The following is a 22,200-nucleotide window of genomic DNA, read 5'->3' on the forward strand; positions in this document are numbered from 1 at the left end:
AGTAAGTTTTGTTTGTGGACTACCACTCGTCTTCATTTTTGTGACATTTAAGGAGATCACTTGAGGACTTTTTTTTTTAGATGAGACAAACTTGGTAAGAATTTCCCAAAATTATTTGTCATGCCTAGGAATCTTCTTACTGCAAAAAACATCTCTGAGTTATGTAAAATTAGTAATGCCTTCAGTTTGCTTGAATCTAGCTGAATTCCCTGCTTGCTAATTATGTATCCTAGAAATTTTGTCTGCTCCTTTCTAAATTCACTTTTCTCATTCAGAATGAGGCTGGCTTGTTGGAAGAATCTCAGAACTGCATATAGTTGCTCATTATGTTCATCTTTATCTCTGCTACATGCCAACAAAATATCTACATGACAAAGGATGCCAGGCAAACCTGACATGAAAGATTCTCTTTTGGAAATGTTCCGATGCTGAAAGCATGCCAAATAGGAGACAACTGAAACATTTAAATGGAGGGTGATGAATGCAGTTAATAGTATAGATTCTTTAGCGAGGGGGATTTATGAGAAGATTCCTGTAAAAGACCTTGGATTCTGAAAACTGAAGTAATGTCCTCTCAAACTCTGGGAAGCATCTATTTTTCCTCTGTACCTGCTTTAATGAAGGATTAGGAGGTTCTGAAGTTCTGAAGCATGCCCACTATACTTTATAAAAATTGGGTTATGAATATACATAACTCAAAGATGCTTTAGGCTACATTCATCATATGACATATCATTTTTGAAGTTACAATCTGCCAAATGTGTATATTTTATCTCTGCATGTATCGTTCTGCTATGTGAAGTTAGAAATAAAAAGTGAATCTGTTTATAATTCTAAATGAGGGTCATGTGCTAATGAGGGTCATGACTGATACCCTGGAAACATAATGGCTCGGTACTCAAGATAACAATCTGTAAATGGTTTTGTTTTTCCGGTAAGCCCAAATTGTACTTGGTCCTAGAAAGACATGTGACCATGCCACCTGGTGCTGGAATCCATCTTAACTCTGGTATTTTTCCATGGTGATGCAGAGTATAAAACAAAGATTTCCCACCCTGGGGAAAGTCTATTTAAGTAATGGAAAGCAATCCGCCTTTTGTCTTCATGTGGCCTTTGAAATGGCCTCCTCATCCCAAGAAGATAAAGATGAAGAAAACTGAAAATAAAGAACTCTAAGGACACAGGGAGCTATAAACCTAGGCTAGATAAAAATATCAACTCTGTCTTGAAGGATTTTACCGGAAATAAGGAAAGGTTGAGGAATATAGTTTGCAACAATTTCTTTTAGGCATAGTGTACACTGCAGGGTTTTTGTGCAAGAAGCCTTTTGCGGAAGAGATCTTCTTCAAAAACTTCTTGCGCAAAAGGCATCCACACCTCAAAAGCACATGGCAAAAGCAATGTGTTTTTGCACACGACAGCATCCACACTGCATGGACACTCTTGTGCAAGAAAGTTCTGATTACCATTCACAATCAGAACTTTTTGTGATAGGCTCTTTTTGCACAAGAAACCCCTGTTGAGCGTCCACACACACCTTTTTACGCAAGAACTCTTGCAGAAAAAGCAGTTATGCCTCATAGAAGGAGGTATACCTACCCTGCAAAAAGCCCTCTGTTCTGTTGACTAGATTTTCTTGCACAAAAACGCCCTTGAGGTGTGGATGCTTTGCAGGTTTTTGAGCAAAAAACAACTGTTTTTACACAAAAGCCTTGTAGTATAGACATAGCCTTAGAGGCTATGTCTACTCTATGGGGTTTTTCTGCCGTGTCCAGGGAACATATCTGCTCTTCCGCTTTATTTTTGTGGAAGAGCAGACACACTCTTTCGGAAGCCTTGTCTTCCTCCTTCCATGAGGAAGAAGGGCTCTTCTGAAAGAGGATTTTCTGAAATTTGGCCCAGTGTAGATGGGCCAAATTTTGGAAAAGCCTCTTCCGACAAAACTATCAGAAAAAGGTATTCAAATTGCAGAGCACAATTTGTGTACCTTTTTCCCAACAGATCAGTATTAGCGCACCCAGTGGGACCTTTGTGATGCAACCCATGACTCACACAAATACGGATTTTGCCGTTGGGTTTTGGTACTACAATTGTCCCTGCACACCAGACAGACGGTTCTTCTATCTAGGAAATACCTCCCATATTTTCAGTTCTTTTAAATTGTTCTTTGACTTTCTCTAACAAGGGTGTAGAAATGCAGTGTGGGGCTTTGAGACCAAAGGGAGTTTCTAATGGCACCAGTTTTATTCAGTAATTTCCTGATTGCTTACCTAGCCCTGTGAACACATATGGATACATCTTCTGTACAGTTTGTCTGACATTAATCCATGCCAATTTCTCTACTAGACATGATTCTTGTATTACTGGCAAACCTATTAGGGGAGCTGCAAGTCCTTGTGTTATGTACATTATTTCATGAAGAACTTTCTGTCATTTCTCCAGTTTCCCAAGAAGCTGGCCACAAACATCCAGTACAATGTTTGTGATCATGTGTAAAATTTTATTTTGGCCTTTGCATATTTCCAGCCCACAACTGAGTATAATCTTGTTGGATTTGATATTCTAGTGAAGCTGTCCCAGTATTAATCTTCAATTTAAGGTTTAAATTGCTTAGATTGTTGCCTTTTCATTGCTTTCCAAGTGACAGCAAACATCACTATGGTGTCATTAATAACAACTTCTTCATTCAACATTCATGTTCATATTTTATGTGTTGAGTGACCAGTGAACAGTGAGGCATGGACACCAGGAGGGAAATCCTGGTCCTTACTGAAGTAATGAGAATTATTCCGTTGACTTCAGTGGGGAGTGAAAACAACCTCCTATGCAGAAGTGCAGCGAGCATGTTATGTGTCCAGGGGCAAAGGCAAAATTTGCGCCCCACCCCCACCACGCAGCAGGGTCCTGAACCTAGCGCATGGCTGAGCCCTACCCTGAGAGGAGGGGGGAGGAGCTTATACCGCATCTTCTCTCTCCCCCTCCAGTTTGGGGCTGGGCCCCCACATACCAGTGAAGATAGAGGAGGGTTGGACTGGGGGCAGAGAGGCAGCAGAGGAGGAGCAGGTGAGCCAAGGGATGATGGGGGAGTGGAAGGGGACTAAATTGGTGCCCCCCCCCAATATGGTGCCCAGGGGCAACTGCCTCCCTGCCCCTCCCTCACTATGCCGCTGCTCCTATGCAGAATTTCCTTGTTTTACTAAGTCTTCTGTACTATGCTTCATCCTCTTTGTGAACTGCAGAACCAAGAACTTCATGATTTTCACTGAACTCCATAGTATGAGTCACTTTTTAAGAAGTGTTGACCTCTACTTCAAACACATTTTCTCTCAACTAGAACATGTGGAATGAGATTAATTCAGAATAACTTTTATCCTGAAGAAAGCAGATTTAACCATTTCCATTTAGAAATGCTCCAAAATTATTTATTTTTCTAATTGGAAAGAACCAGCTGAAATGGGAGAAAGGTTAGTTTTTGTTTGGCAATAAGTTGAAAGTCAAACAAAAAATGTTATTCTCTTCCTTCTGTGGCTTTCAGAACATCATCTCTTCGGGTATGTCTACACTACAGCACTAATTTCAACTAACTTAATTCGAATTAGTTAATTCAAACTAAGCTAATTTGAACTAGTGCATCTAGACCTAAAAACTAGTTCGAATTAGCGTTTTGCTAATTCGAACTAGCATGTCCACATTGAGTGGACCCTGAACCGAGGTTAAGGATGGCCAGAAGCAGTGCCGGCAGTTGCATCAGATTAGGACTTAAAGCGTGGAGCTGCTGTCTCAGGTTAGCCGAGGGCTGTGCTTAAAGGGTCCCGACCTCCACCCCGGACAGACAGTTCTCAGGGGTTCCCCGCTCGCTTGTCTAACTTGATGAGGGACAGCAAAGCAGTCCTGGCTTGGAGTGCCCTGAATGCCCACACTCGGCACATCACAGCACTCGGCCATCAGCCCGGCTGCACTTGCCGCAGGCTGCCATCTGGGGGGGGCACAATCGGGGGGCTGCAGGAGAGGAGCCCGCAGAGCCACCCCAGTCCTCCCCATCAGGGGCTCGTACTCCATTCCTCCCTCACCTCCTTCCACTTACCCCTCCCTAGCCCCCCTTCCTGATGTACAAAATAAAGGACATGTGTTCAAAAATAGAAACAAAACTCGGGGAGACTGGGAAAAGGAGGTGGGAGAGGGGAAGAGAGAGGGTGGGAGAGGGGAGGGCAACTAAAATGATCAGGGGTTTGGAACAGGTCCCATATGAAGAGAGGCTAAAGAGACTGGGACTTTTCAGCTTAGAAAAGAGGAGACGGAGGAGGGATATGATAGAGGTCTATAAAAGCATGAGTGGTGTGGAGAGGGTGCATACAGAAAAGTTCTTCATTAGTTCCCATAATAGAAGGACTAGAGGACACCAAATGAAATGAATGGGTAGCAGGCTTCAAACTAATAACAGAAAGTTCTTCTTCACAAAGCAAAGAGTCAACCTGTGGAACTCCTTGCTGCAGGAGGCTGTGAAGGCTAGAACTAGAACAGAATTTAAAGAGAAGTTAGATAAATTCATGGAGGCTGGGTCCATGGAGTGCTATTAGCCAGGGGATAGAAATGGTGTCCCTGGCCTCTGTTTTGGAAGGCTGGAGATGGATGGCACGTGACAAATGGCTTGGTCATTGTCTTCGGTCCATCCCCTCCGGGGTAGCTGGTGTTGGCCGCTGTCGGCAGACAGGCTACTGGGCTAGATGGACCTTTGGTCTGACCCAGTACGGCCATTCTAAGCTCAGGGCTCAGGGTCAGGGGTCTCACTGGACCACCTTGATTTTCATGGACACCTGCTCCTGAGTGGCCAAGCTGGCAGCTATCCTGCCCTAGACGGCCACTTTCCTGTGCCTAGTGTGGAGGTCGTGGATGAGGTCCACGATGTCCACACTAGACCAGGCGGGCGCCCGCCTCTTGCAGCCCTGGGCAGGCTCGTGGGAGCCGCCAGCCTGGTCCCGGGAAGAGGCAGAGGGCTGGGTGGCAGTGGGTGGCTGGCTTGTGCTGTGTTAGGTGCAGGGTCTGCTGGCTGGGTGCTGGCAGGCTTGCACCTGGCACGGGCACCGTAGCCAGCCTGTGCCCCTTTAAGGGGTCTGGGGCCGGGAGGGGGGCAGACAAGTTTCCCTGGTGTTGGCCAGAGTGGCCACCAGGGCAAGCTGGGGAGGGCTAGCCTCCCACTAGTTCGAATTAAGTAGCTACACAGCCCTTAATTCGAACTAGTTAATTCGAACTAGGCATTAGTCCTTGTAGAATGAGGTTTACCTAGTTCAAATTAAGCGCTCCGCTAGTGTGAATTAAGTTCGAACTAGCGGTTTGCATGTGTAGCGCCTATCAAAGTTAATTCAAACTAACTTTTGTTAGTTCGAATTAACTTTGTAGTGTAGACCTATCCTTCCTGTGTATTTTCCAGACTTGATAGATCATCAGAATGACATATAACATCTGCTTATGTCTTGCACATCCTGTTAACTTGCAGATGTACCCAAGGAGAATGTATCCTCCTAAAGGTGGGTAAAGCTTGAGAAATTGAAATACCTGGGCTGAAAATTTTAAATTATATACATTGTTTAAAAAAACAAAACTATAACTATAACTATTTTTCTTTCTAATTATGTACTTTGGAGTTTCTTGGAATGAATGGATATGCTTCTGGCCACAGAGTTAATACCATTTATTACTTCCTCTACCCCTTAGAATAAGTGATTTCTAACCTCTACTCCTTTTAATTGAAACTACAAACAAGATGAGCACTGAGGTCACAACAAATCTCTATCCACTTAATGAGAGTAACTTCAGTACTAGAGATATTGAATCATGATAGAACTATTAGTAGGTCATATTCTGTCAAGATGAATGATTGGTTCATATCAGCCATCTTCCTCCACAATTATAAGAATGCATACAAGAAACTGTTTCCAATGTGAATAAAATTAATCTTTTATTACTCAGCATAACACATGCTATTGATTTGTTATAGGCACCACTCCTGAACATGAATCCACTAGCACAGACACCTGCAAGTATGCAAAGTCCTTTTAAGTCAAGGGGACTCTCCACAAGGGGAGGGCTTTATCCTGTTGGTGCTGTAGGACAGGGATTCTTAGTCTTTTTCTTTCTGAGCCCCCCCTTCCCCACATACTATAAAAACTTCATGGCCCAGCTGTTTCATAGCAACTGCTTTTCTGAATATAAAAGCCAGGGCCAGCATTAAGGGGTAGTGAGCAGAACAGTTGACCGAGGCCACATGTTATAGGAAACGTTACAAAGCTAAGATGCTTGGGCTTGGACTTCAGCCCTGTGTGATGGTACTTGGAGCCCCAGGCTTCAGTCCTGTGCAGTGAGGCTATGGCTTTCTGCCCTGGGCCCAAGTGAGTCTAATGTTGGTCATGCTTGGTGAACCTCCTCAAACCAATTCTTGGACCCCTGTTTGAGAACTACTGATCTAGGCCATGATATATCATTACACATTTGTCAAAAATATTGAGATTTAAAACCCAGACTTTTTTTTTGGTAGCCAAAAATGTTGTTCTGATGACCCAAGCTAGTACCCAAAAATTCTGGGTAGTGGCTTCACTACTCATAATATTTCTTTATGCAATTGTTGCTTTGTACGTATAACTGCTACTCTCCTATTATATCTCGGCAAATCTCAAAAAATTCAGATAGGTATCCGAAAGATCATCCAGGTTGGAGCTGATCAAATATTCACTGCCTGGTAATATTTGTTGAAACTTAGCCTTTTTCTCTATTCATGAGCTGTTTGCAAATTGATCTCAATTCCTACTGTATATGCTGTTCATAAATAGTCATTCAATAGTTTGTACAAATTCCAGTGTTTTTCCAAACTCTTCATTTTGACTGATTATTTATATGGTAGGATTGATCACCTAAATTACAAGGTATTGTTTGTACCCCCTGATTGGATTATTGTAATTTTCAAGTGGGAGAATAACAAAATTAGGCAGGCTGCTATAACAAACGTTCAGAAAGATAGTTCAAATTGTAATTAATGAAAATAGCATTTCTCAGACAATGTTTTTCTAGCTCCAGCTTCCACCCAGTGGATTGTGTTACATCTTACTCAGATAGATGGAAGAGCCTATTCTCCCCATTGAAACACATATTTGACTCTTCAGTTTAGCAGACAAAGGTATAACAAGATCAAATGGCTAGAAGTAGAAACTAAAATTCAGACTGGAAATTCTGTGTAAATTTTTAAAAGTGAAGGTAATTAACCATTGGAACAATTTACCAAGAGTCATGATAGAGTCTCCATTGTTAGCAATTTTAAAATCAAGATTGGCTGTTTCTAAAAGATAAGTTCCAGGACAATATATGCTCTAGGCCACGGTCTCCAACATTTTTAACCACAAGATCACTTTTTCAATTTAAGTACAATGTAAGATCTACCTTAAACCCAAATACCCTTGCCCTGCTTCCTTCATGCCCCTTCTTTGAGGCCCTGTCCCTGCTCCACCCTTCTCCAAGGCCTCACCTTTCTCACTCCATCCCTCTTCCTCCCCCACCATTATTCACTGTCACCAGGCTGGGGTAGGGATTGGGATGCAGTTTCTGGTTTTGGCCCAAGGGATTTGGGATGTGGGAGGGACTCGAGGCTTAGCCTAGGTTGGCGGATTGGAGTCCAGGAGGGCTTTTGGAGTGCAAACTCTGGGAAGGAGTTTGGGTGCAGGGGGACTCACCTCTGGGGCAGGAGACTGGGTGTAAGAGGAGGTTCAGGAAGCAGGCGCTGGCTGGCCACTGTTTAACTTAGATGGCTTCTGGGTGGTGGAGCAGTGGGGTTAAGGCAGGCTTACTCCTGCCTTGGCTCTACACCACTCCTGAAAGCAGCTGGCATGTACAGCAACGGCTCCACAGTGCCATGTGCTTCCCCCTCATCTACAGGCACTGAGCCCACAGCTTCTACTGGCCATGGCTCCCCATTATTGATCCATGGGAACTGCAGGAGTGGTGTCTGCAGGCAAGGACAGCGTGTGGAGACCCCCTGTTCTGCCTTTCTCAGGGACTGCAGGGACATGCCAGCCACTTCCAGGAACAGCACTTACCACAGGGATAATTACTACAGCCACGACAGGTTTGGCATTTTAGAAATCAATACTCAAAGAATTAAAATTAAGCATAAAAGAGAAATGAAAATGATGAACTGCACAGACCCGTCAAAAACCAAAACTAACCCACTTTGCAAGCTGTGACAGAAGTAACGATCCCTCCACCCCCATATGTGTTGGGTCGGGAGATAAGAGTGAAGGACAGTGGGTGTTTGTGAGAGTGAAAGAGGCACACACAGTGTTGTGAGAGTGACAGAGATTTGCATTGCCAAGCTCCCTCCATCCCCTTCTCTGAGTGAAGATAGGGTACAGAAATGGGGGGAAGACAGACACTCTGTCATCAGCACCCACTCTTCTCCCTCTCACAGCCTGCAAAGCAAGCAGGAGACTCCAGGGGAGCAGCTCCAAGGCAGAGGGCAGGAGCAGCATGACAGTGGGTGGAAGAGCAACTGAAGTGCCAGCGCTTGATAGCTTCCCAGCCAAACCAGTCAGGATCACTCGAGAGAGGCTCCAAGATCTACTGGTAGATCCCGATCTACTGGTTGGTGACCACTGCTCTAGGGGAAAGCCTATGCAGGGCCAGATTATCCAATAGGCACAGTACCCAGGGCCTACGAAAAAGTCTAGAGCCTATAAAAATCATAATTGACTAAAAAATAAGAAAAGAAAACTGCTGAATCAAACTTAATAATTTGCTATCTTAAGTCAACAAACAACATACAGGTGCAATGTTATATGATACCTGATGTTCTAAGTACCTTCAGTGTATGTTCAATGCTTTGTGTTACCCACTGGGATGCTTTGGGATTCAACCTATCTCCAAAAGGGGTAGTGTCATTGCCTGTCCTAAAACTCTGGGGCTACGTCTACATTGGCACCCCTTTCGGAAAAGGGATGCTAATGTAGCACGTTGGAATAGGCAAATCCGCGGGGGATTTAAATATCCCCCACGGCATTTGCATTAACATGGCTGCCGCTTTTTTCCGGCTTGGGGAAAAGCCGGAGAAAAGCGCCAGTCTAGACGTTATTCTCCGGAAAATAAAGCCTTTTCCGGAGGAAATAAGAATAAGTAGGAATAAGAAATCCTCCGGAAAAGGCTTTATTTTCCGGAGAATAGCATCTAGACTGGCACTTTTCTCCAGCTTTTCCCCAAGCCGGAAAAAAGCGGCAGCCATGTTAATGCAAATGCCGCGGGGGATATTTAAATCCCCCGCGGATTTGCCTATTCCAACGTGCTATATTAGCATCCCTTTTCCGAAAGGGGTGCCAATATAGACGTAGCCTGGGTTTCTTAAATGCTATGCTGCTGTGGCTTCCAGCCCTGGCACCAACAGACAAACATGCAGGCATACCCCAACAAACAACATACAGGTGCAATGTTATACGTTACAGAAGCTTAAATTGTTGAATGAATGAATGAATGAATGAATGAATGAATGAATGAATGGACAGCTGTTACATCGGGGTGGGCAAATACCGGCCTACAGGCTGGTTCTGATCCACAAGGGTTAGTCCCTGGTGGGCTGCCACTGCTATGTTTATTTGCACCTCCGCAGATATCAGGCGATCACAGCTCTTGTTGGCCATGGATCATTGTTTGTGGGCAATGGGAGTGGTGGGAAGCAGCATGGACTGGGACACCACTTCCTGCTGTTCCCATTGGCTATGCACAGCAAGTCACATCCAATGAAAGCTGGTATTTGCCCACTCCGGTGTACCAGCTTCTGGATAGAATGAGATAACTGAAACAGTAAGACTCATCACCCAAATACAGGCCACATGCAGTGCTGATCAGAAATCAAAGCTACATAGAATGCAAATGCAAGAGGGACCTTAGTATTGTTGGTAGGGATTTTTTTGTTTGTTTGTTTGTTTTGTGTGTGCGTGAAGACCAGCCTAGGAAGCCTAGGAACATGAGAACATAGGAGTAGACATACTCCTAAGATAAAGCCAAGAGCTAAGTGTTGTCTGAAAGAGTCTTAGAAATGTGAGCAAAGAAACTGACTCCTGCTGTTTGATTTTCACCATGATCAGGGAAAAACATAGCTTGATGTACATTCTTTGTAAATAGACAGGATTGTTACAGAACTGAAACCATCCAATGCCCACTCCTGATGGAAACAACCCACAAGATCCTGAATATTGGCTAAGGGGACCAAAGGGATAAAAATATTTTAGTATTCTGCTTCCGGACCTGGCTAAAATCAAGAATTGCAGAAGAACCCAGAGATGATAAATAAAGTTAATTAAATGGTTTTTGCATCTCCCAAGACCTTTAAGTTCTTGGCAAAGATTCCCATATTTGTTGTTTTACCTCCCCCAGTTCACCCACCTTTGCATAACACTATCAAACTGACTTAAATCCCATGGCATCCAAAGGAAACAAGTGTATAATATAACAACTCTACTCTGACTTAAAATTGTTCTTCAAGTCTCAGGGAGTCAACCCATTTTCCTTTGATTTTTGTCTTTAACAAAAAAAGAGCTTCATTTCAGGCTCATATAGGGAGTGGATGGGGGGGGGGGTCTCCTGATTAAGCTATTAGAAGTCACTAGCAATCCGTAGAGAACTTGAGAAAAAGCTGTAGAGATTTTGTTTTACAAATTCTCCAGAACATTGATTTCACATCCTGTTCTTTAAAATGTGTTCCCTTTTGTGGTGGTAATTATTGAGGATGTGAGTGAAACAGAGTTTGAATCATTTAAGACCTCGACATCCATGAATAATGCTCAGCCAATGACTATTCCTAAGCTGCAGATTTATTCAGTAATTCAAATAATGAAGTCCTGTTGTGCTTCAAGAAAATAAATATTAAAGTTAACAGCTTGTACTGTGTTTAGATGAAGAGGGAGGATAGTCAATGAAGACTAAACTTCTCTTAGTCCAGTTAGGAGACTGTTATTACCCAAAACTGGTGCAATAGTATTATTTAAATAGATTTAGGCTTTTCAGCTTTCATTGGAGTTTAAGCCAATCATTACCATAGTAACAAGTTATTTGTGGAATTAATATGACAAAAGTGTCTTCTGCCCAGTAGTCTTGCTTATGATAGTTTCAGAACTTGCCTAGAACACAGAGCATATTTTGAGACCTAAATCTTGTGCACCTTAGGTAGGGTGACCAGATATCCTGTTTTTAAAGGGACATAAGCCCTCCTGCAGGTGTGCTTATTATTAGAATATATAGGACGGTTGGACTATTTTTTTAAGTCTCTGCTCTCCCATCAGTACTGGTGGGTCCTGCTGCTGACTAGATCCTTGCTCACCAGCTGTCCACCCACTAGCAGTCCAGGGGGATCCAGTGACTGATAAAATTGAGTGCAAAGCTGGTGGTTGGGCACAGTGGCAGTGTGCAGGGCCAGCCGGTTCCTCCGTGCAGTCCCTGCTGTGTGACTCCTCTTGGCCAGCAGCCCTTTCCTCCCTGTCCCATTTCCAGACAGCACAGACTACTTGCTGTGATGGTTGGTGAGTGTGGGCTGGTGGTGGCCAGTTAGATCTTGCATGATCTAAAAATAAAAAAGGAGTCATATAAAAAATGGAAAATAGGACAAATTACAAAGGATGAGTATACGCAAACAACACAGGAATGCAGGGGCAAGATTAGAAAGGCAAAGGCGCAAAATGAGTTCAACTATGTACAGGAATAAAGGGAAACAAGAAGATTTTTTATAAATACATTGGAAGCAAGAGGAAGACCAAGGACAAGGTAGGCCCACTGGTCAGTGAGGAGGGAGAAACAGTAATAGGAAACTTGGAAAGGGCAGAGATGCTTATTGACTTCTTTGTTTCGGTCTTCACCGAGAAGTCTGAAGGAATGCCTAACATGGTGAATGCTAGTGGGAAGTAGGTAGGTTTAGAAGATAAAATAAAAAAAGAACAAGTTAAAAATCACCTAGAAAAGTTAGATGCCTGCAAGTCACCAGGGCCTGATTAAATGCATCATATAATATTCAAGGAGCTGATAGAGGAGGTATCTGAACCTCTAGCTATCATCTTTGAAAAATCATGGGAGACAGGAGAGATTTTAGAAGGCTGGGAAAGGGCAAATATAGTGCCCATTTATAAAAAGGGAAATAAGAACAACCCAGGAAACTACAGACCATTTAACTTCTGAGCCAGGGAAGATAATGGAGCAAGTAATTAAGGAAATCATCTGTAAACACTTGGAAGGTGGCAAGGTGATAGGGAACAGCCAACATGGATTTGTAAAGAACAAATCATGTCAAACCCATCTGATTGCTTTCTTTGATAGGATAACGAGTCTTGTGGATAAGGGAGAAGCGGTGGATATGGTATACCTAGACTTTAGTAAGGCCTTTGATACGGTCTTGCATGATATTCTTATCAATAAACTAGGCAAATACGACATAGATGGGGCTACTATAAGGTGGGTGCATAACTGGCTGGATAACCGTACTCAGAGAGTCGTTATTAATGGTTCACAATCCTGCTGGAAAGGTATAACAAGTGGGGTCCTACAGGGATCTGTTTTGGGATCGGCTCTGTTCAATATCTTCATCAACAATTTAGATATTGGCATAGAAAGTACACTTATTGGCTACGTCTAGACTGGCATGATTTTCTGCAAATGCTTTTAACAGAAAAGTTTTTCCGTTAAAAGCATTTGCGGAAAAGAGCGTCTAGATTGGCACAGACAATTTTCCGCAAAAGCACTTTTTGTGGAAAGCGTCCATGCCAATCTAAACACGATTTTGCACAAGAAGGCCCCGATCACCATTTTCACCATCGGGGCTTTTTTGCGCAAAACAGTTTTCAGCTGTCTACACTGGCCCTTTTGCCCAAAAGCATTTCTGGAAAAGGCCTTTTGCCAGAACGGGAGCAGCATTGTATTTGCACAAGAAGCACTGATTTCAGACAGTAGAAAGCCAGTGCTTTTGCACAAAATCAAGTGGCCAGTGTAGACAGCTGGCAAGTTTTTCCGCAAAAGCGGAAAAGCTTGTCAGTCTAGACACAGCCATTAAGTTTGCAGATGATACCAAGCTGGGAGGGGTTGCGACTGCTCTGGAGGGTAGGGTCATAATTCAAAATGATCTGGACAAATTGGAGAAATGGCTTGAGGTAAACAGGATGAGGTTTAAGAAAGACAAATGCAAAGTTCTCCACTTAGGAAGGAACAATCAGTTTCACACATACAGAATGGGAATGGGAAGCGACTGTCTAGGAAGGAGTACAGCAGAAAGGGATCTAGGGGTTATAGTGGACCACAAGCTAAATATGAGTCAACAGTGTGATGCTGTTGCAAAAAAAGCAAACATGATTCTGGAATGCATTAACAAGTATGTTGTGAGCAAGACATGAGAAGTCATTCTTCCGTTCTACTCTGCGTTGGTTAGGCCTCAGTTGGAGTATTGTGTCCAGTTCTGGGCACCACATTTCAAGAAAGATGTGGAGAAATTGGAGAGGGTCCAGAGAAGAGCAGCAAGAATGATTAAAGGTCTAGAGAACATGACCTATGAAGGAAGGCTGAAAGAATTGGGTTTGTTTAGTTTAGAAAAGAAAAGATTGAGGGGGGACATGATAGCAGTTTTCAGGTATCTAAAAGGATGTCATAAGGAGGAAGGAGAAAACTTGTTCATCTTGGCTTCTGAGGATAGAACAAGAAGCAATGGGCTTAAAGTGCAGCAAGGGAGGTTTAGGTTGGATATTAGGAAAAAGTTCCTAACTGTCAGGGTAGTCAAACACTGGAATAAATTGCCCAGGGAGGTTGTGGAATCTCCATCTGTGGAGATATTTAAGAGTAGGTTAGATAAACGTCTATCGGGATGGTCTAGACAGTATTTGTTCCTGCCATGAGGGCAGAGGACTAGACTCAATGACCTCTCAAGGTCCCTTCCAGTCCTAGTATTCTATGATTCGTAAAAGAAAGAAAAGGTTGAGAGTAAGGTTGTTAAGGAGAATACATCACATACATCAGTCACCAAGTTCTTGATGCAGGCTTTTAGCAGAGATGCTACAAACTACCACCTTAAAAGTCTCTGGTTCACATCCTGTATCAGGTTGAGTCAGCAATCCTTCCCAGCTCTCTGTCCCTAGCAAGGCTGCATCTGGAATCAGGAGCAAGATTGAAGACAAGATGGAGATAGCCTCATGGGATTTTTATATTCCTGGTGTCTCCCAAACTGGATATAGTCACATGATCAAGTGTCTCACATGCAAGTAGCCATTATGCACTGACTGGTCTGCAGGCTTCCAGACTCATTCCTCAGATGTGTATTGGCCACTCTGAGAGAAAAGGGCTTTATTCCGTAGGATCGCGCCAGTCTAGACGCTTTTTTCCGGCTTTTCCCCAAGCCGGAAAAAAAGCGGCGGCCATGTTTATTTAAATCCCGCGGGGGATATTTAAATCCCCCGCGGATTTCTCTATTCCCAAGTTCAAAATTAGCATGCCCCTTCCAAAGAAGGGGCCAGTGTAGACGTAGCCCATGAGGGAAAATTAAATGTCAATTATTTTGCAGGATGGAAAACCCATTTCCTCCTTCCTTCTCGTTATGAAAATAACCCTGAAAGGAAGCAAAGAAGCAGAGCTTCTTGGACACAGAGCGTGCTGGAGTATAACTTTAAGGTTTCTGGGCAAGGAAACATTTGCTATTGTTTATGTCAACTGTGTTCAGGGAAACAGGACTTTGTGTGTGTTCTTATATGTTTTAGAGAGTTTGTTTGATAAAGAACTCCTCCAAATCCGTAAGAACAAGGACCACCAAATTTAGTATGCACCTTCATATCATGACTTAAAGCAAGGTAAGGGTTTGGTTGTGCCAGAAAAATGGGATGTGCCTGGAATGGGATTGCTTCTCATAAAACCAAACAGAAAAGTGACCGAATCACCAAATCAAGTATGTTCCTCAAAACTGACATAACTGAGTGAATGTTGAAAGAGACTGAACCAAGATGAACCAGAAAAATAGGATTGCTTCTCAACAAACCTTACAGAAAAGAGATAAAATGGAGAAGTTTGAAGTACAGTAGTGCTCTAGGTTTGAAAACCAGAAGACAATGTTATTGAAAAACATATTGACTATAGACCTTTTTTGTTAAAACATAGCAAATGATAAGTGTATAAGGAGAAAGAAAAATACACTTGATGGAATTCCCATTTTAAAAAATACTGTAAAAATTACATGGACAAATTTTAACACTTTTTAAAAAGAAATCTGAAATAAAATCTTCATAAAAATAACACTGTATTTTTTAAAAAATACAATCATTTAAATAAAACATGTACATTTTCTAAAATAAATCCCTTCATTGAGTTAAGGACCTGAACAACACAAGATAAATCTGCTAGTTATAAACAAATAAGGTTACATCAAGTACTTACCTGACTCCATATCATCCATTGTTCATCCTAATGAGTAAAACCTTGCAAAACTACAAATATTGGCTAACTGCTAAGGCCAAAAGGGGCAACATATGATAGATTGTTCTAGGTATGTACTGACACATTATGAAAGAGAGCAAGAAAGGAAAATGAGATTTCAATATGGATGATAAAATTGGGAGTATTAAAATATATTATTTCAGTATTGGCTACTATGCTACACTAATACATTATTATATATTTGATTATACCTGTAGATCAACTATGGAAAATGGGGATCCAGGAAGAAGAATGTACCACGTGATTTTGAATGTTTTTGTCCATAAAATCAAATGATGGTAAATGCTGTACATCTCTAACTATGACTTACAGATGAGCATCCCCTGTATCTGTATTGTACTTTTCACTGTGCATAGTATTTTATATATTGGACATGTTCTACCTTCTAAGCCAGGGGTGGGCAAATACTCACCTGTGGGCCAGATCCAGTCCTTTAGAGTTAGCCACTGGTGGGACCCACCACTATATGTACCTGCAACTTCTCAGGTAAGGCCAACCACAGCTCCCATTGGCCGCAGATCATCATTCCTGACCAATCAGAATGGTGGGAAGCAGTTTCTCAGTCCACACTGCTTCCCACTGCTCCCATTGGCTGGGAATCGTGATTTGCAGCTAACAGGAGCTGCAATTGTCCATACCTGTGGAGATACAGGTAAATATAGTGGCAGAGGCCTACCAGGGGCTAACCCTGGAGAACTGCTGCCATTGTATTGCCCACACTTGTTCCAAGCAGAAAGATGCCTGTATTTCTTTGCCCCAGATGGCTGCATTTATTCACAAGCTATTTTTTATTTCCATTCTTCTCTTTTCTGTGATTTATATACCAGGACTGAAATCTGATCCTGCAAGTTACTGAATACCTCTTTCTTGGTTCAGAATACACCACACAATTTATAGAAGCCAATAGGATTTGAGGTCTCTTAGGATTTGAAGGATTGGGCCTTGGTATTAAAATGAAGAATATTCTTGGTAGACTGCATTTCACTGCTTACTTTAAGGTAATTGATGCTCTGCCCTTCTAATTTCTCTTGGACTGATTTCAAGGTATAACTTGATTTTTATTGGTAATTCTTACTTTAATTTATTTAATTCTCCACTGATTTTTTAAATTAAGTTCTCTTTAAGCTTCTGGGTGGTTTTAAAAATAGGGAAGAAATAACTTATTTGCTAGTCACTTTTTCTCGGATTCCCAAATATATTGATCATAAAAAAACATGTTTAAACGTCATTGTGGAAAGTATTAAGTGCCAACAGTGTACTTGGAGCTCTCCAGTACACAAAAATGTGAAGGCCGTCCCTGCCCTTAAGTTCTTATATCAAATACAAGTGATTTTTATTGTCGATGATTAGTTTAAAATAAATGTTAAATACCTTGATTTCTTACATCTCAGTTCTAGTACAGTTGATTGAAGCCCTAGTTTTTCTTATTCCTAATGTGTTAATAATGTCGCTTTAGAATACATTTGAAGAGTGACAGATTAAAAAAAATATATCTTCCACTTTATTGAACTGAGAAAGTCATCCAGGTATCCGTCTTGTTTACTATAGCCTCAGATTTAAAGACTGCAATACCTAATGCCTACCACTAAGTGTCAGACACTGAATAGTCTTTTGACATACATAGTTGTACCTTTTCATGGCTTCCTTTTTCCTATTGCAATCGTCCAAAGAAAAAAATTAAATCAGGTACAAAAGGAATTTCCATAACATGAGAGAGAGACAAAGAGAGAGAAAGATGCAATGAAATATCAGTTTCATGACCACAAGTCTAAAGCATGCTAAAAAACACACTTTAAAAACAAAAATGGTCCTGTAGCACCTTAGGGTGTGTCTACACAGCACAGTTGTTTAGAAATAACTGATGTTATTTTGAAATAATAATGTGAGTGTCTATACAACAATTCCGTTATTTCAAAATAAATTTGAAATAACGGACGGCTTATTCCAACTTCTATAAACCTCATTCCACAAGGAATAATGCCTATTCCAAAACAGCTATTTTGAAATAGCTGTAGTATGGAAGCTCTACTGCTGCTATTTCGAAATAGCTCCTCCCCAGGGCCATTCAAACTAATTACTCACCAGTGCCTCCTGGGGCTCTAAATTGAGGTAGCATATTCACATTAGGAAAGCCTGCCTCAGACTAATTTTGAGGCTTCCCTGTAGTGTAGATGTGCTATTTCAGAATAAGCTATTTTGGAGTATTTTTTCCATAATAGTTTATTTCAAAGTAAGTGTGCAGTGTAGACGGACCCTCAGAGACGAACCAAAAATATACAGATAGTATCATGAGCTTTTGTGAGCCAAACCCACTTCCTCAGATGACAAAAATGGGGCAAGAGGCAGAGCTTCTAATAAAAAGCAGAAAAAGAGGGAAGAGGGGGAGGGGAAAACCTCTCAATTAAAGTGCCCATGCTGAATGAGGCTAATAGGGAGGGCTGTAAGTGCCCAATACTTAAATTTTGATGTCATTAGGGTGTTGAATATAATGACCCATCCAGTTGATATCTTTGTTCAAGCCATGAGAGAAAGTGTCAAATTTGCATATGAAGGCCAGTTGCTCAGATTCTCTCTCTAATTGATTCCTGAAATTACTTTGAAAGAGAAGAGCCACCTTTAAATCCATTAGGAGTTCCCACAGAAGTTAAAATGTTCTCCAACAGATTTCTCTTTGTTACCATTTTGAATATCTGATTTGTGTCCATTGATCCTTTGTTGTGGAGACAGTCCAGTTTGGCTAATACACATGGCAGAGGGCCATTATATTCGACACCCAGATGACATCAAAAGCTAAGTTTCAGGCACTTACAGCCCACTCTATTATCCTTATTTAGTATGGACACTTTGACAGATTTTTTCCCCTCCCCTCTTTTTCTGCTTTTTATTTGAAGCTTTGTGCCTCTTACTCCATCCATATTTGTCATCTGAAGAAGTGGTTTGTGCCCACAAAAGCTCATCTATATATTTACTATACTATCTATTTTTTTTATTTAGTCTCTCAGGGCATGTCTACATTAGGAAATTATTCTGAAATAAACTTTTCAAAACAATAACTCCCCAAATAATGATTTTGAAATAGCGTGTCCACACTATAGGGAAGCCGCGAAATTAGTCCGAGGCAGGCTCCCTTAATGTGGGTGTGCTATCTCGACTTAGAGCTCCAGGAAGCACTAAGGAGTAATTACGTTGAATGATTCTGGGAAGTACTTATTTCAAAATAGCAGCAATGGAGTGTCCATACTACTGCTTTTTTGAAATAAGTGTTATTCCTTGTGGAAAGCAGAAGTTGTTTTGAAATAACTAGCCCCTTCTTTCGAAATAATGGATTTGATAGTGTTGACGCTCCACTTGTTATTTTGAAATAATGGGAGAAATAATTTAGACCAGGGCTCAGGTACTACAGGACTATTGTTATTTTAAAGTTTTATTTAAACTAACATGGCTTCCTGTCTGAGACCACTAAAGCATGCTGTTATTTTGCTCTTATCTTTTTTAAATGGATTTTGACCTGGTTTTTAAAAATAAACATTTAAGAATCCCGATCCCACTGTGAAATCAATGCCAAAATTTCTATGGACTTCATGGAGGGGCAGGATCTCACCCATGCATACAACTTTGCTGTGAGAGAAAACTGACTGATTTACTGTTGTAAATATACAGAAAATATTGTGTCTATTTTCTCTCTCTCCCCCTCTCTGTCTGTGTATAGACTATAAACACATACATGATTATTGTGTATTAGAGGCATCACATGTGACATTTCGTGGAATGCTGTGCATAGGTCTGGTCATTTCATCTTCAAATAAATAAATAAATAAATAAATACAATTAAATAAAGGGGTCCAAACACAGATAATGCAAATGGCTTGAGGCATCTGAGGCTGACTAGATTAGGCTTGTTTAGTTTAAAGACAAAGCAAATAAAAGGCAAATAAAAGGAGAGGCATTGATAGGGGGCTGCCAGATGGGTGCTAAGCACCCACCATATTTTTTTCCATGGTTGGGTTACTCCAGCCTGGAGTCACTGCCTATGACTGCTGCTGTTGGAAACTGAGTCCAAGCCCTGCAGGACACATGCACACTGAAGTACGGTTGCCCTCCCTCCGCCCCCTCCCCCAGAACAAGGGGCCCAGAGTAGTCACTGTGATTCACCATACTCAAGGAATGGCTCTAGGTAGGGGAAACACTATTTACTGGAACATCAAGTGATGCTGCAGTTGGATTTTAGCTTGAAACCTCTGATGCTTTGACCAGGATATTTTTCAAACTGTCCTCTGAACACACCTTGAGCTCTGGGTGGCCCTCTGGCTCAAGAAACTTAATTCAAAGGGGAAATCAGCAGCATTCAGGAGTGAAACCTCCATCAAGAGTTCAGCAAGTTCAGACCAGGAAGTTATCCCATTGAGTTACCTGGTTGCTAGGGAAACTTCCCCCTCCTCCCCCCAGCCTCTTTGTGATGTCAGGTTGGTGAAGGACCCATAGCTGGGGCAAGCTGAAGTGCACAGGAGAGGAAAAGGGGACATGTTGGGGCTGCCTGCCTCTCCTTGTGAGATGAAATTTTAAGCAATACTTTCAAAAACATTCCTCTTTATAGCTGGACATTAAACTCTCCTCCTTGTGACAGTGGAAGGAAGGCTGAAACATGGAAGGTGAGATAGACTTATTGCAAGAAAGAATATTTTCAGCTGTGCTTTGAAGCAAGTTTAAGGGGACAGTAAGAGCTAGTTTGTGCTTTAGAAAAAATTCAGGTCGGTGAGAGTGAAAAATAAAGAGAAGGGTAAAGTATAGAACATGGTTTTTTCTTGGGCTTTGGGGGGTGTGGGGAGAAGAAGGAATCTGTTTCCTCCTTGTTCTTTTCATTTAATCTACAGCAAAAAGTTGGTGAAACTGCTCCCCCATAAAAATGAGATGTAATCACTTTCCTTTATTTCTTTGCACTTTTATCACCATTAACAGGAGGTTTGGGCTCTGCTGAATCTGCATCCAAATGTCACAGCCCTTTGTCTGGGAGACGTTTCTCTGCTTCTGACAAAGGGCTTAGTTTGCCCTGGGCATTTTAGTCTGCTTGTTAAGTTGGCTCTCTGTATCTTCACTAGGGATGTAAAATCCCATGTAAATGGTTAACTGATTAAATGTGATGTTTAACTGGTTAAGGGGAGGGAGGAGGGAGCAAGGAGGCTGGTGCACCCTTATCCCTCACTAATTAACCAGAACCAGTAAGCATCACCTATTAAGGGTGATGCTTACTAGTTAACCTTTCACATCCCTAATCTTCACACTGAAATTTTGGAAATAATTAACATGCCCGGGAGCTCCTGAGGTGTAAAGATAAAACTCTTGAATTTTACTAATTTACTAATATGCAGCAAGTAAAGCACAGAGCTTTTCTTGTCTCAAGAGGTCTAAGATTAAAGATTCCCATAGAACACGCTGCAGTTTCTTGGTTCAAGAAACAGTCCAGTTTTGCATCTGTCTTTATTTTACCTTCCAAACAGTGTCAAGTGTTTTCCATTCCCCTGCTCCCCCCCCCCCCACAAACACACACACTTTCTCTTAAAAAAGAATTAGAGACAATGGCTAGTTTTCATTTTTTTTAAATGTTTGAACCTGGAATAGGCTTTTACTGGTTGGTACTGTAGAAACCATTTCATATTTAGCTAGAAGCCATTCTGTATAACAAAAGCCATTTCAGTTTCTTGTGTCTGCACGTATACTAGAGGGAATGAACTGGCCTTCACCGAGGTGGGGAGAGGCCAGAAGGATGCGCTGTTGGAATGTGTTAATGAACTATTTTGAGCTGAAGCTCGAACTCCCTCTAAACCTGTTTCTTTCTTTGCTGATAATAATTCCTCTTTGAAGTTCGCTTTGATTTCTTGCCCTGATGTCAGACTTGTTTGGTTAAGGGTATAAAATACTAGGATTGATTGTATTAGCAAGCCTCACTGGGCCCGGCTCTGCTGGGACCACTTTTGGCTTACTTTGCTTTTATTGGCCAATAAAACTGTCTGTTTAGCCGCGTAAACTGAGTGAGGCTTTTGCTTCGACAGTACAGTGGGCTGTCCTTGTAATAATAGTCTGACTGTCAAAACCAGCAAAACCCAGACTTTGTGCTGGCCCCAGTTATGTAATCTAGATAACTGTGACAAAGGGGTCAGTCACACGGCAGGGGCCACTAATACTAGTCGCTGATTGCAGTGTAATTTTTAGGCTTGCTAGGTATCCAGTTTTTTACTGGAACGTCCAATCAAAAAGGGAAACTGGCAGCACTGGTCAGCTCCACTGACCAGGCCGTTAAAAGTCTGGTTGGCTGGAGCTGGCAGGCTTCCTCTTTATCTACACATGGATCCCATCAAGTGGCCAAATGTCCCTTAGCTCATAGATGGAAGGATGGCCATGAGGGCTCCATGCACTATCCCCACCCCAGTGCTGGCTTTTCAGCTCCCATTGGTTGACTAGCTGGGAATCCTAGCTAATCGGAGCTGCAGGGGTAGCGCTTGTGGGCAGAGGTAGGGTGCAGCACTACCTGGCCACCCATGTGCCTACGATCTGAGAGATGTGTTGCTGCTTGTGAGGAGCCACTGGAGTTGAGCATCATCCAGAGCCTCTACCCTGCACCCCCAGAGCCCATGTTCCTTCCCATACTCCTTCCCATAGGTAAGGGTGTTTGGCTTTGTGAGATTAGAAAGTTGGCAATGCTAGTAATGTTACAAAACAGAA

At 42.0% G+C, this 22,200-nt stretch overlaps 3 long non-coding RNA genes across 3 annotated transcripts in view; 2 read left to right on the forward strand and 1 right to left on the reverse strand.

The window, feature by feature from the left end:
* Positions 1–15,766, forward strand: part of LOC142827053 (uncharacterized) — a 75,208-nt gene extending 59,442 nt beyond the window's left edge. The window contains exon 3 of the long non-coding RNA XR_012901426.1: positions 15,681–15,766. This is a non-coding gene — a long non-coding RNA (uncharacterized LOC142827053). The remainder of the gene's footprint in view (positions 1–15,680) is intronic.
* The window catches only part of LOC112544222 (uncharacterized), an 84,260-nt gene that overhangs the window by 10,841 nt on the left and 51,219 nt on the right, over positions 1–22,200 (reverse strand). The gene's annotated exons all lie outside the window — the stretch shown is intronic.
* LOC142827052 (uncharacterized) overlaps positions 19,975–22,200 on the forward strand; it is a 35,518-nt gene continuing 33,292 nt past the window's right edge. Inside the window, exon 1 of the long non-coding RNA XR_012901422.1 lies at positions 19,975–20,132. This is a non-coding gene — a long non-coding RNA (uncharacterized LOC142827052). The remainder of the gene's footprint in view (positions 20,133–22,200) is intronic.

This window comes from Pelodiscus sinensis, chromosome 2, assembly GCF_049634645.1.
Source record: "Pelodiscus sinensis isolate JC-2024 chromosome 2, ASM4963464v1, whole genome shotgun sequence".
In the NCBI taxonomy this organism is placed as follows: Eukaryota; Metazoa; Chordata; order Testudines; family Trionychidae; genus Pelodiscus; species Pelodiscus sinensis.